This window comes from Hordeum vulgare, chromosome 6H (genome assembly GCF_904849725.1).
Source record: "Hordeum vulgare subsp. vulgare chromosome 6H, MorexV3_pseudomolecules_assembly, whole genome shotgun sequence".
NCBI classification, from domain to species: Eukaryota; Viridiplantae; Streptophyta; class Magnoliopsida; order Poales; family Poaceae; genus Hordeum; species Hordeum vulgare.
The window spans coordinates 54,748,695-54,765,010 of NC_058523.1; positions in this window are offsets into that span (position 1 = coordinate 54,748,695).

The window sequence follows — 16,316 nt, forward strand, 5'->3', positions numbered from 1 at the left end:
TTCACATTAGTCATGAAGAACTCATATACTTATTGTAAAGTTTCATTAGTTCTATCACAAATCAAAGCACTGCTCGCATGCCCCGAGGGAGGGGGTTGGGAGGAGTTAACCATCGCGCGCCTCCGACCCGAAACAACACTCGGATTTTAACAAGGAATAGAAATTCTCAAACATCCCCACCTTGCCTTTTAATATTCATACAAACAACAAATTAACACCTCTTAATACCGATACTTCTACCAATCAACAATGATGCACTCCGGCCTTTTTGATATTACCACATAAATATCATTAACCCACAATTTCTCTATGTGTGCTACATGATGGTTTTGATCATTACTCATTGAATACCTATTATTTTTGGACTAGACTTATGACCCATGCAAATTACCATTTCTATTCATTAACTCTCAAGCAAATATAAGGGAAGAACAAGAGTGCAATTGTTTCTTTAAAATCTACATGCCATCATGCTCACAAAGATAGAAGTGAAGTACATGAGAAACTGCTAAGCTCAAAAGATATAAGTGAAGCACATAGAGGTTTATAGCAAATCATGATGAAAGTGTCTCTCTCTAAAATTGGTGTGTCCAGAAAATGATGATTGCGGAAAACTAAAAATAAAAGAAAACAAAATTAAATGACGCTCCAAGCAAAACTCATATCATATGACGAATAAAAATGTAGCTCCAAGTGACATACCGGTAGATTGAGATGAAAGAGGGGATGCCTTACGGGGCATCCCCAAGCTTAGATGCTTGAGTCTTTCTAGAATATTACCTTGGGGTGCCTTGGGAATCCCCAAGCTTATGCTCTTGCCTTTCTGCATTCTTTTGTCCATCGTGTTAACACCCAAAACTTGAAAACTTCAATCTCACAAAACACAACAAAACTTCGTGAGATCCGTAAATATAAGCAACATATAAAATACTTTAGGTATTGATATAAATTGATTCGTATTTTTTTATTGCATAATAGCTACTATATTATAACTTCTCCATGGCTTATACCCCCTATACAATCCATAGCGTCATCAAAACAAGCAAGCTATGCAAGCACAAAACATAATCTGTCTAAAACAAAATAGTATGTAATGATCTGTAAGGAACCTATACTTCTATAACTCCAAACATTCTGAAAAATTAGAAGGACCTGAGTAATTTGTACATCAATACTATGTAAAACACTCAGCTTAAAAGTATGTTCTGGTAAAATCATAGAAATTCTGTAGTGGATGTCAAAGTTTCTGTTTTTGCATTGTATCAATTCTACTTATCACACAAGTCCTCTCAAAGGCTTTACTTGGAAAAAACACTAATTTAAACGTAAAACACAATCATTACAAAGGCAATAATCATGTCAACACACCAAAACATAAGGTAGAAACAAAAATTAAGATAACTATTGGGTTGCCTCCCAACAAGCGCTATTGTTTTGTGGCCTAGCTAGGCATAATGCATATGATCAAGTGTTGTCATCTTTGACACTCAACCCAAAAGTAGCCCTAATTATGTATTCATAAGGTGGTTTGATTCTCTTTCCAGGGAAGTGTTCAATCCCTTTCTTTAATGGAAATTGGAACCTTGTGTTTCCCTCTTTCATATCAATAATTGCACCTATATTTCATAGGAAAGGTCTTCCAAGTATTATTGGACAAGTAGGATTGCAATCAATATCAAGCACAATGAAACCTATAGACACATAATTCGTATTTGCAATAATGATAACATCATTAATTCTACATAAGGGTTTCTCAATGGTAGAATCCGCAACATGCAAGTTTAGGGAACACTCTTGAATATTAGTGAGACCAAGCACATCACAAAGGGATTTAGATATTATTGAAACACTAGCACGAAGGTCACACAGAGCATTGCATTCATATTTATTTATCATTATTTTGATTGTAGGTTCCCACTCATCATGCAATTTTCTAGGAATAGAAACTTCAAATTCTAGTTTCTCATCACAAGCTTTTATCATTGCTTCCACTATACGATTAGTGGAAGCCTTGTTTTGTTCATAAACATTGGGTGAGCTAATAATTGTTTGTAGCAAGGAAATACATTATACTAAGGAGAAACTTTCATAATTAAAGTCCTTGTAATCCAAGATAGCAGGCACATCACTAGTTAAAGTTTTAACCTCTCCAAACCCACTTTTTCAGTTTTAGCATTAGGATCATCACACTCCAAGCAAACGGGGCGCTCTCTAGATAGACTTGACTCATCTCTAGTCCCTTTGTCATTTTTATTCACAGAATTAAATAAGGATTTAATAGGAGAAGTGCCAATCATTTTAAGATCTTCATCATGATTTTGATAAAAAAAACGAGTGGAAGAGCTTTTTCTAGGAATTCCCGCTTAACCTTCAACTTAGCGGTCCTCTCCTTGCTTTCATTAATAGATACTTGGATATATTTAATAGTCAAGCTAAAATCATGCTTGGTTTGAAAAGATTTACTTTTAGTTGTTTCTATGTCAGCAGCAATTCTATCCAAGTGTTTAGCCAAAGAATTGATCGTTTGCAGCTTTTCCTCAACCATAGTATTGAAAACTTTTTATAATTAATTAATTATTTAATGGTGTTTTCAAGATCATAGGATAACTTTTTATTATTGGTAGAAGGATTTCCATAAGAATTTCCATAAGAGTTGACATAACCATTAGAGGGATTACCGATGTAAGAGCATAATCTTCCCTAAGTTGTTTTGATGGTTGATGACAACACCTTTGCGGACTAATCGTGTCCTTTGAGATTTCAGAGGTTATCAGGTGGCACGAGATGGTTATTCTTCCCCTCGGATGTTAAACGAGAAGACGGAGTGCTTCATATGATTTAGTGTTGTTGGACCTCAGTCATAGGATAGTCTGTACAATCAAGAGGGGGTCCGCAGTTGGAAAAGTTGGGAGAATCATTCACGCCCACATGTGTCACCATCTTTCCTTCTCATCTCTTTGGTGCCTTCTTCTTGCTGTTTAGTAAGCGGAAGTACTGCTCGGAATTGGGCGGTAGTACCGCGCGGTATTGCCGCTCCCTACTTCCGCCCCAACTTCCGCTTAACTTTCCCGATATTTCAGTTCTATTTAGCATTTGTTTAGTGAGCGAAAGCACCGCTTGCACGGTATTGCCGCTCCCTGCTTCTTCCCCAACTTCCGCTTGACTTTCCCAATATTTTGTGTAGCGATCTGACTCAAAATAAGTCAAGCCTCTGTGTATCTGTGCGATCCCTGGATCAGTATGTTGGCACACACAGTACATCAATGTATATATAAAAGTGTAATCACTTGTGAATAGCATAAAATTGATATATACCTAATAATCTCAACGGAAACAGTCAAGGGAGTGGAGTCCCAATAAACACCCACGGCAAGTTGAGTGCAAACCGTAACCCTGAATCATACTCTTACTCGTCGAAGAAAGTATCTGCAACATAAGACGTTACAGCCATGTAGGTCATCACATTGAATATGCCGGCAAGTCACAAAAGAGAGGGGTGAAATTATCATCTATACTATATGCATAAATGCCTGGTGGGGCTGTAGTTTAAGTTTTGTGTAAAGCAAATTTTTCCTACAACAAGAGAGACGTAAAAGAAAATTTTACTACATTGTTGGTTGTTAATGAGAAAAGTTCCACCAACCATTTCTCATACCCAATTTATCAATATTACCCACATCAAATAGATTTAATGGTGTTGAGAATTCTTGATAGTTTCTGTTCCTTTCGCTCAAGTTGTCCATGACCGTGGACACGGCTAATCGATTAGGTTTGAGTACTCTGCAGAGTTTTGCACACGTTCCCCACAAGATTTGATCGCCTCCGTTGAAGTCCTCGCACTTCAGGGTGTTTGAGAACCGGATGATCAAAACATGGTATTTCAAAGGGTTCCTCTAAGCCATTGTCGGTGCCCATCCAATCCTACCGTTCTTCTACATCTCGTAGCACCGCCCGTCCAGAGTCACCACAATGTCCGACCAAGCCAAAGCCCATAATGACTTCTGGCTGTGCAGGTAAACCTCAGGTCTTGAATTATCCATCCATCTCTTCGTGTCTGGGTGAAGCTTTCCGCAAGATGTCATAGCGCTTCCCCATGCATCCCGGGTCATCCACAGGTTTCCCCAGGGAGCCCATCAAAACCATCCTTCACCCAGAGGTATATTGCATCATGAGGTCTTGAAAGTCTTGAAGTATTCAGGTCTTGATTATTAAGTTCTCACAACACTCATGGTAAACACTCAACCAGACCCCGTTTACTAGGAGCATAGCAGATTAACGTCCCAGCCAAGTACCAAGAGTTTATGAGTGCCTAGCACATGATACTACATCAACAACCAAAATTTCCAAGCAACTACTTGCATGCAATGGGTGAAGAAGGTTGATCTCATGCAATAAAACCATAGGTAAATTATGATCAAAGTGAACGTGCCCCGTAAGGTTGTTGAAGATAGATATCGCTCACAGGAAAAACTGGATAGAACTATTCGTCACTCTCCGACGAAATCTATATAATCAAACATAGTATTCATATAATCAATCATCCTAGCAATCAATACCACAACAACAAATTGAATTTATCCAATAAATCAAATCAAACGAGGATCCATAAGAAACTTCAAAGAAAAACTCTCGAGCTTTCTACTATAACCATCACTAAATAGTTTTTGTACTAATTAAACTTAACAGCAAATAAAACACTAAAATAGTAAAATAACAGAAAAGAAAATATACAATTAATAAGATAACAGAAAGTATTTTTAATAAAACAATATTATTTTGAAAGTATTTTCAAATAGGAAATCAACTAGCAACGAAATCAATGTGCAAGTTATTACCGAACTAGAATTGAATTCATGCTATCAAATATAACTAAAATTTTCTTGTGGTACAAAACCTACTGTTAACTAACAGAAAACAAAAATATAACTTTTCACAGGTATAAAATAAAACAAATTAAATAGAATCTGTTTTGCTTCAAACCTTAATTTAAAATATCCTTAAAATTCTGAAATTATACCCACTCATAAATAATATCACTAGTGATCAGTAGCAAAAAGAATCAACTCAAAAGCTGTTTTTAAACTCCTGATAATCACAAAACAAGGTTTAAACCAATTTTGTTTAAGTTCAGACTTTAAAAATTCAAAAATTCAAAAATATATTTTGTTGGGTCGGTAGATAAAAGAATCGCTGGATTTGGAGTTGTAGATTAATAGATATGAATTTTCTAAGTTTGCTCTTTTTCTATAAAAAAACTATTACGGGATTTCTGAAGCTCACCGGAGATAGTCGCCGGAGTTGGGAAGACGATAGGGAGGTGGCTCCGGTGGCCGGCCGAGGTGGAGGAGAGGTCCAGGCGGCGGAGAAGGGGCTCCGGTAATGCTTGGTGATGCCGGCGGGGCGTGGGGGCGAAGGGAGGAGGCAGCACAAGCTCCTGGAGCTTCGGTGGGGGCGAGCTGCGGCGAGGGTGGCGGGGCGGCGTTCCGGCGAGGGGAGTGCGGGGCTCGGGGGAATCAGAGAGAGGGGGTCGAGCGGGTTCTTATAGGGGGCTCGGGGTGCTCAGAGAAGGAATGAGCGAGGAGATCGGGTCGATTTGATTTACTCCGGCCATGGAAAGTTCTGTACGCGGGAGGAGGAAGCAGATTGGTTGGAGGAAGGCGAAGAAGATTAAGGCCAGATTTGGTACGGGCCCAAATCATATTTTCCTATTAAAAGCGATTTATTTCCTTTTTATTTAAATATAGGAAAGAAACCCTTCGAAAGGAAATAAATCCTACTCCGAAAATATATGTATAATATACCAAAATGATGAGGAAAACAATTCCCACAACGTGGAAATTTTCTTTTGCACAAAATAAAAACTTTATAATTTTTTTAAAAAATCCAATAAATACCAAATTTTGTATTTTAAAACTTTTGCCACTATTTTCTTGTGACATTTTGGGATGTCATGTTACCTCCTCTCTTACTTGCTAGGCAAGGTATTTATCAGAAAAGTTTGTGAGTGAAAATCTTGTGCCAAAATAAATTTGAATCAAATACCGAAAGAAATTAAAATGCCACCATGATTCAAATTATTTCTAGTTAAAGAAGTCATGTTATCTTCTCTCACTAATTTTAAATGGATGAATTTGAATTCATAGTAAAAGGGGAAAGTCATTTTATTCCCTCTCAATCAAAAGTTTTAAAAGTTTCAATTTTTCACGCAAATTAAATCACTCAATCAATCAAACCATGAGTCAACTATTTATTATAATATTCCAAAATTTGGGATTTCTACATTTTGATTCTGTTTAGCAATTGTTTCTGAGCGGAAGTTTGTAGCAGAAGTACCGCATTTATACAACATTTTGCTCATTGTTTACCACTTTCTACCTTGCTTCTTTTATATTTTCAGCTTATAAAAATTATATTTCTACTCTCCATACTACACTTGTATCACCATCTCTTCGCTGAAGTAGTGCACCTACAATTTACCATTATATTGGGTGTGTTGGGGAGACAAGAGATTTCTTATATTTGATTGCAGGCTTGTTTCAGAGAAAATATATTCATCCTACACCTCCTACAGATTGATAAACCATAGGTCATCCACTTAAGGGAAATTTGTTGTTTTCCCACGAAACTCTAAACTTGGAGCCCAACAACGTTAGACTCAAGGTTAGACTCAAGGAAGAGCTTGCAACACTTGACAAGGCTCACAAGGCCTTGAAGAATGTTCATGCCTCTTTAAAACAGTCTCATGCTCAACTCCAAGTAAAACTCACTAAGGAAATAGCCACTTGTTCTCTGTTTGTCTTAATTGATAATGTCCATGCTACTAACTCTTGTTGTGAGCATGCTCACCTTGTGGAAGAGAACACCAAATTAAAAGAGCAGCTTGAAGAAGGCCTTGTGACATGCATCCAAGGTGAAAAGAATCTTAATGACCTTTTGAGCAGTCAAAAGGAAGTGGTTTCAAAGGAAGGAGTTGGGTTTCCACCCAAGTCAAAGAAGAACAGAAGAGGAAGACCAAGCAACCTCCCCAGCTTATGGAAACCTTTGTTAAATCTGGGGAGGGTACTCATGAGAAGAAAAAGAACCAAGCTAAGGGTGGTAATACCAAGAAGGGCAAAACCCCTCTACCCAACACAGTCGGTGACTTTAACCCCTCCTATGTTTTGTGTCGTGCCAGTGGTGGGAATGTTTTTTCTAAGTTTTTTGGTTCTTATGATTAGTACATTGAATGGTCTATTTGGGTTCCTAAGACCCTTGTTGCTAACCTGAAAGGACCAATTAAAGATTGGGTACCTAAATCCAATCATTTATCGCATGCAAGAATTTGCTTCCAGTGGGGTATCCTGGTTTCTTGATAGTGGAGCAACAAATCATATGACCGGAAGCAAGGACTTGGTGGTGGACGTTCATCCCGACCCATCCATTGCCACCCAAGTATCCTTTGGTGATGATGCGATTTCAAAGGTATTGGGTCGCGACAAGGTGGTAATTTCTCCGGAACTTACCGTTGAAAAGGTTATGCTTGTTGAGACCCTCGCATACAATTTACTTTCTCTTCATCAACTTGCACTTATGGGATTTAGTACCTTCTTTGGCATTGACTCTGTGGCCCTTTTGTGGAGCAAGACTCTTAAAGTAGCCTTTGTTGGGCATGTCGAGAATGGTCTCTATGTGGTTAACTTTTTGGAGCGGCCCACTAAGACCGCGACTTGCCTAATGGCTAAAGTTGATGTGGGATGGCGTTGGCATCGCCGGCTAGCACATGTCAATATGAGATCTTTGCAAAGTCTCCTCAAAGGGTATCTCCTTCTTGGACTAACAAATGTGAGTTTCACCAGAGATCGTGCGTGTAGTGCGTGTACTGAAGGAAAGATTCATGAGACATCTCACCGCCCCACGACTATCATCTACTCAAAAAGGACCTTGGAGCTCCTCCACATGGATATCTTTGGTCCTCCATCCTATTATAGTCTTGGGGGAAGAAAGTATTGCTTGGTGATAGTGGATCATTACTCAAGATATACCTTGGTGTACTTTTTCAAGAGAAAGAGTGAGACTCAACAAACCGTCATCGACTTTCCTAATGAAGCTCAACGCCAACATAATGCAAAGATATTGATGATTAGAAGTGACAATGGCACCGAGTTCAAGAATTACACCCTAAATGAATTTATGAGTGATGTATGAATCAAGCATCAATACTCTGCTCCTTACACTCCTCAACAAGATGGTGTGGCGGACGTTGATGGATGCGGCAAGAACCATGATGGCGGAGTTTAAATATATGTATAACTTTTGGGCCAAAGCCATCAATACTGCATGCCATGGATCCAATCGGATCTACCTTCAAAAAGGCTTGAACAAGACTCCATATGAAATTCTTACCAGCAACAAGCCCAACCTCAAGTACTTCCAGGTGTTTGGCTGTAACTGTTTCTTCTTAAGAAATGTGCTCGATTATCTAAATTTGAACCTAGAGCCCAAGAGGGCATATTTTTTGGTTATGCTACAAACTCTCATGCTTACCTTGTCCTCAAAAAGTCCTCGGGACTCATTGAGGAGACGTGTAACGTGGATTTTGATGAGAATGATGGCTCCCAAGTGGAGCAAAGTGGTATCTGTGATGTAGGTGGTGAAATTCCTCCCCAAGCCATAAGAAGAATGGGTGTGGGACACTTCCTGCCCATTGAAGAACCCCTTGTGGCTGAAGAAGAAGGATAATGTTCCACTCATGTGGAACCATAACCGACGCAAGACCCACACGCTTTCGAAGAAAAAGCTGAAGGCACTCAACCCTGTGATCTTGTTCAAGGAGAAGATCAACCTCATGATAAGCCTACACCTAGTGATGTCCTTGATCAAGATTACCCCTCTAAGGATGCTCAAGATCAAGAGCAAGCTCAAGATCAAGACCAAGTTCAAGATCAAGAGCAAGCACAAGAACAAAATCATGCTCAAGATCAAGGGCAAACTCGCAAATGCGGTAAAAGACTCAAACACGCTCCTCAGCTTACCCCTGAGGAGATTCAAGAAAGACGTGCGGCCAGGAATGCCGAAAAGCTCATAAAGAATTTTCATATACTGGAGAATATCTACGAGAGCATACAGAGAGGGGTAACCACTCGTCGTCAATTATTAAACTTTAGTGCCCATCATGCGTTGTTTTCTTGCATTGAACCCCTAAAGGTACAAGAGGATCTTGAAGACATGGATTGGATTGAAGCCATGCATGAAGAACTCAACAACTTAGAGTGCAACAAAGTGTGGCGATTGGTGCCAAGACCAAAGGCGAACCACAATGTCATTCGGACAAAGTAGATTTTTAAGAACAAGCAATATGCAAACGGTGTCATCACTCGTAACAAGGCAAGATTGGTAGCACAAGGCTACTCCCAAGTCGAGGGCATCGACTACGGTGAAACCTTTGCTCCTATCACTCGCCTTGAATCTATTGGCATGTTGCTTGTATTTGCTTCTCATCATAACTTAAAATTATGCCAAATGGATGTGAAGAGTGCTTTTCTTAATGGTCCCCTTAAGGAGTTGGTTTATGTCAATCAACTCCTGGGGTTCAAGGACCCCAAGTTCCCTAATCATGTGTATGTTCTCGATAAGGCACTCTATGGCCTTAAACAAGCCCCTTGTGCGTGGTATGAGCACCTTACCGATATGTTACATGATCGTGGATTTGAAGTTGGGAAAATTGACCTCACTCTTTTTACTAAGAAGGACAAGGGGAGCTTGTTCATATGCCAACTATATGTTGATGATATTATCTTTGGTTCTCCTAACAAAGCTTTTAATGAAGAATTTGCTACACTCATGACTAAAGAGTTTGAGAGGTCTATGATGGGCGAGTTGAAGTTTTTCCTTGGATTCGAAGTCAAGCAACAAATTCAAGGAACCTTCACCAATCAAGAAAAATATACTCAAGACATGCTCAAAAGGTTCAAGATGGATGATCTCAAACCTGCCAAGGCCAACAGTCCCATGCCTCTCAACTACCATCTTGACCTCGATCCCAATGGTAAAGCCATAGATCAAAAGGTACATTGCCTTATGATCGGTTCTCTCTTTACCTTTGTGCATATCGACCGATATTATGTTGAGCGTGGGAATTTGTGCATGATTTCAACCCTCACCTAAGGAAAGCCATAATATGGCGGTCAAACCAATCTTTTGATATTTGGCTCATTACCCAAACCTTGGATTATGGTAGCCCGAGGGTGCTTCATTTTATCTAATAGGTATTCTGACTCAGATTGGGTGGGAGACCATGTGGATAGGAAGTCAACTTTTGGAGGTTGCCAATTCCTTGGTCGCTCTCCCGTAAATTGGTCTTCAAAGAAACAAAATTATGTTTCTCTCGTCCGCCGAGGCCGAATATGTAGTTGCTGCCAATTGATGTGCTCGGTTTCTCTGTATGAGGCAAACTTTAAAGGATTACAGTGTCACATGTGACAAGGTGCCTCTTTATTAATGATAATATCAGTGCTATCTTGATCTCCAACAACCCTGTTTAGCATTGCAAGATGAAGCATATCAGTATTCGCCACCATTTCATCAGGGAGCATATCAAACATGGGGAAATTGATCTCATTTATCTAGACACTAATGATCAACTTGCAGATATATTCACAAAGCCTTTGAATGAATCAAGATTTCACGAGTTAAGGCATGAGCTAAATTATCATTGATTTGAGAAATGTGGATTGAAACTAGGCACACACACCCACTCTCATCATTTTTTTCTTGTTTAGGTGTAGGCATGGATTTAGGGGGAGTGTTGTTCTCTCAATGAAATATCCATCCCCCTATTATGCATAAATCAATCAAGTCTTTCACTTTGACCATTTTGAAAGGTGCTAGTGCTTCAAAGATGAGTTTTGGTCATGGGCCTAGGGTTAAAATCTTCGCGGTGCCATACCATTTCACTCAAACATAGGTGGCCTCGACCACCGCCCATTCCTTGTGAGACCTTTGCTCTTTTTTTAAGTCTTCCTTGTGTGTATTGTTATTTCCCTAGAGCTTATTCTCATCTTTTGTCTTGGTTGAATTTTCTGGAATTTTTGCCGTGTTGTTCTTCATAGTTTGGGGACTGAGCTGATCATGTGACACCAGCGGTACTACTGCTCTGCCACAGCTGGTACTCCCGCGCAGGCGATACTACCGCGCATGTCCGCGGTACTACCGCTTTGGGAACAGCCTAGGGGGTTATGATATGGGCAGGGGAGGTTCTAACTTCCCCCCATACCCATTCTCTTTTCCACCCTCTGGTTCTTCCTCTCACATGCGACCGCAACCCCCCGGAGGCCAGCTTCAGATCTCCCCCTCCGGGCCGTTCCTCGATCTTCTGGTCGGCGGGGCTCCTCCCCCTCCCTCCCTCCTTGCTTCATGGACTTCGCTATTGCCCATCTCCTTTTTTGTGTTGGGCTTCTCACATCTCGTTTTGGGGCAATACATGCAATATGTTTCTACATTCTTTAGCGGAATATTGCTATAAGGAAGTCGGCATTTGTCTTCCTGAATCTCTAGTCCTTCTAGGTGTATTCATTTGCGCGAGATCTATAGTGTCGCGGAAGCTGTTTTCTGCCGTCTGGGCGGTAGTACCGCTACTAGGTGGCCGGTACTATTGTGCAAGAAGAAGTATCACTCACAAAGCACGGTACTACCGCTGGTGCTCTAGACCTCTGTTTTGTGTGTTTTTTCTTCCGAGTTCTCTCTATTTTGTTGTTGTTTTGTTGGTTGTTGCTTGGTATTCACTTGTATCTTGTCTCTCCTCCGCCTTTTGGTTCAAGTTCTAGGTGATGATGACTATGTCCCTCCTCGTCGCGTGAATCCTGGTCAGGCCGGTTCCAAGCGGTTCTCCACGACTGACGCTGCCGAAGCCAGTGCCAGTACAAAGCAACCTCACCAACACGTGAAGCGGGCAGTTCACAAGACAAAGGCTCCCAAAGGCTCTGATGAGATGACCAATGTTGAATTTGTGGAATTTCGCAAGCGTAAACCATACCCTCTTCCTCAGGACGAGAACATGGTTGGTCATCCCTTCTGGACCAAAGAGCAATCTATCATTATTATAGGGATTCTGAAGAACAAAACCAACCTGTTTGTGCGTGATGTCAACTCCATCAAGATAGAGCACATGGGCAACAATCCCCACACCACCTACTTTGTTGAGGCCCGGGCTCTGTCTGCTCAATGGGGTCTGGATCCAATCATCAACTTCAACAAGGATTTCTATTACGAAGTTGTGGCTCAATTTTATGCCACCATTCACTTTCACTCTGATGAGAAATGTCGCTTGACTTCGATGACTGGCGACAGGGTTCTTCACTCTGACTAGAAAACATTCATGCACTCCTCGGGCTATGAAGATCGTGGACTGAATGAGCCTATTGGGCTGAAGCCACACACTGTGGAGAGGCCCATTCACAAGAACATACCGATTCAACATTCCAAGGTTGTCTAGACTACCAAGGATACTCGCACGGAGCTTGTTCCTTTTCTGGATATTATGCATTGCATCTTCTGCAATACAGTGTTTCCTCAGGATGGTAACAAGGAATAGGTTCACTCCTATCTTGTGAATCTTCTGCTTATGTGCATCAAAAAGAAAGGTCATGATTCTACTTTGGATGTTTCTCACATCATGTGGCATGAGCTTCACTCTATAGTTCTTGGCAAGAAAGTGCCCATCTATGAGCCATATCTATTCAATCTCATTGAGGATACCTGGGCTACTACGTTTCCTAATGAGCTCATGGTGGCTGATCATATGGTGTATCATGGTGTCTTTAAACTTCGTGTGAAGGAAAACTGGGACACTGCACGAGTGGGTCCAGAAATTGTTGCAACCAACTCTGACGATGAGCCTGAGCCGGACTACACTAATGACACTTATGTTCCTCCTTCTGAGCACGTTCCGTCTTGGGCATCCAAGCTCAAGACGAAGTTGCAGAACCTTCTATGCTTTCTAGTCAAGGGGCAGTACAAGGCTCATGTGGACTCCAAGAAAGCTTGTAGCCGTGACAATATCATCATGAGGAAGATGGGTCTGCATGTTGACAGTGGGTCTGGGGACCGGATTACTCATGAGGAGGAATGGGTCAAGAAGAACTATTCGTGGGCTGAGTCATATGAGGATGTTCCTGCTGCCACTGATGAAGAGGATGATGAGGAGGAGGACTAATCTCTTTGGGCTTATCATCACCTTCTCTCGCTTTTTGTTCTCGTTGTCCCTTTTTGGTGTCTCGATGCCAAAGGGGGGAGTTACGGATTTGCCTTGCTGAGTTACGAGTGTGTTTATTTACACGTGATTTCTCTACCTTGTGAACTCGTTTATCGTTTCATTTGGTTTATGTGTGTCCAAGACTCGTGTGAACTTATGTATGGTGTAAGACATATGCTACCCTATTTATCCTATTATGTCTATTATCTCTATGTTGTGAGATCCCATGTCTCATATACTTTCTCATTTGTTTTACTCTTCTTCTGTTCACACAAGTATATAGCCTTGTCTATAAAATATCGGGGGGTATTGATCCTAGTGTGTGCCCTTTGCATTCCAAAAAGATACTCAAATAGAGCACACATCTAGGGGAGCCCGTCTATATTTTGTAGGTAGTGGGTTTGCCTAACCTTTCTCTTACATTCTTGTGGCAAATCTGGTGTTGTCATAAACCCACCAAAAAGGGGGATATTATAACAGCATAATCTCCCTAAGTTGTTTGATGGTTGATGAAACACCTTTGCGGACTAATCGTGTGCTTTGAGCTTTGAGAGGATATCAGATGGCACGAGACGGTTATTCTTGCCCTCGGATATTAAACGAGAAGACACGGTGCTTTGTATGATTTAGTGTTGGTGGACCCGAGTCATAGGATAGTTTGTACTATCAAGAGGGGGGCGTAGTTCGAAAAGTTGGGAGAATCATTCATGTACACATCCATTACCATCTTTCCTTCTCATCTCTTTGGAGCCTTCTTCTTAATGTTTAGTAAGCGGAAGTACCGCTCGGAGTTGGGCGGTAGTACCACTTGCGCGGTACTGCCGCTCCCTACTTCCGCCCCAACTTCCGCTTAACTTTCCCGATATTTCGATTATATTTAGCATTTGTTTAGTGAGCGGGAGTACAGCTCGGAGTCAGGAGGTAGTACTGCTTGCACGGTACTGCCACTCCCTACTTCCGCCCCAACTTCCGCTTAACTTCCCAATATTTCAATTCTGTTTAGCAATTGTTTCTAAGTGGAAGTTTGCAGTAGAAGTACCACCCTGAGCGGTACTTCTGCTCTATTTCTTCTCTATCTGTGGTGGGCAGTAGTACCGCTGGATGGAGCGGTGGTACCGCACCAGCGGAAGTTCCGCTCCTCTTCTCCTGTCTATTTGGCTGCCTGGGCCGTTTCTTCCGTGCAAGAGGAAGTACTGCTGCTCTAAGCAGTACTACCGCTCGTGCATAGTTTTTGGGCAGCAAACGGTCACTTTGTTCCTCCACTATATAAGTGGGTCTTCTTCCCAATGGAGACTTGCCTTCTTTCCCCAAAGCTCCATTGTTGCTCCAAGCTCCATTTTAGCTTGATTTCTATCCCTAGACAACGAAACTTGTTGATATTCTAGGGTTTGGTTGAGAGGGCCTAGATCTACACTTCCACCAAGAGAAATTTGATCCCCCCCACTAATCCCTTGCGGATCTTGTTGCTCTTGGGTGTTTGAGCACCCTAGATAGTTGAGGTCACCTTGAAGCCGTATTCCATTGTGGTGAAGCTTCGTGGTCTTGTTGGGAGCCTCCAATTAAGTTGTGGAGATTGCCCCAACCTTGTTTGTAAAGGTTCGGTCGCCGCCTTCAAGGGCACCACTTAGTGGAATCATGGCACCTCGCACTATGTGAGGTCGTGAGGAGAATACGATGGCCTTAGTGGCATCTTGGGAAGCATTGTGCATCCACACCGCTCCAACGGAGACGTACTTCCCCTCAAAGGGAAGGAACTTCGGAAACACATCCTCGTCTTCATCGGTTCCACTGGTGGTTATTTCTTACTTTTACTTGTATTTACTTCTTTGTTTTTATTGTTGTTGTTAGCATCATATAGGTTGCTCACCTAGTTGCATATGTAGACAACCTATTTGTTGCTAAACCTTTTTATTGTTGTTGTTAGCATCATGTAGGTTGCTCTCTCTCTCTCTCTCATGTTCTTGAGATGGCACAATCTTGATGTATCATGGGCTTTGTTAATATAGTTGGATCATATGGTGTTCTTCCCTTGCTATCTTGTTGTGATGAATTGGACCTTTGTCTTTGAGATCTCGTTATGTTGGATTGAATATTTTGGTTTGAGAACACTTGATGTATGTCTTGCATGAGGATACTCATGGTGACAATGGGGTATTCTATTGATTCACTTGATATTTGTTATGGCATCAACTTGCAGATTCGTGTGACCTTGGGGATCTATGCATAGGGGTTGATTGCACGTTTTCATACTACATTCTTTGATAGAAATCTTGGGGTACTCTTTGAAGTTATTTGTGTTGGATTGAATATGATGAATACGAAATTGTGTGATGCATGCCGTATAATTAGCCCATGGATACTTGAGGTGGCATTGGAGTATCTAGGTGACATTAGGAATGATTGATATGTATCATGGGTGTTATTCTAGTACGAACTCTAGGGTTGTTTGTGACACTTATAGGAATAGCTCAAAAGATTGATTGGAAAGAATAACTTTGAGGTGGTCTACTATGTACACCATTTTCATCTTATGTTCTCTGCTACTTATGAACTTCGGAGTAATTCTTTGTTACACGTTGAGGGATGTTCATATGATCCTACTATGTTAGCATTGTTGAGATATTGCACTAGTGAAAGTATGAACCCTGGGCCCTAATTCCAAGAATTTATACAATGTTTTGCTTGCTATTTACCACTTTCTACCTTGTTTTTTTATATTTTTATTTTATAAAAATCTATTGCTACTATCCATACTACACGTGTATGACCATGTCTTCTCCGAACTAGTGCACATATACAATTTGCCATTGTACTGGGTGTATTTGATTGCATGGTTGTTTGAGAGAGATCATCTTCATCCTACACCTCCTATGGATTGATAAACATTAGGTCATCCACTTGAGGGAAATTTGTTGCTATCCTATGAAACTCTACACTTGGAGGCCCAATAACATCTACAAGAATAAAATTGCATAGTAGACATCAATATTCCCCGACAACGACACGAGAAATCCTACTTGATACTTGTGATCTGCATTGGCTTTTCCGTGAAGAGGAATGGGTAATTGCATCACAATACGGGTAAGTA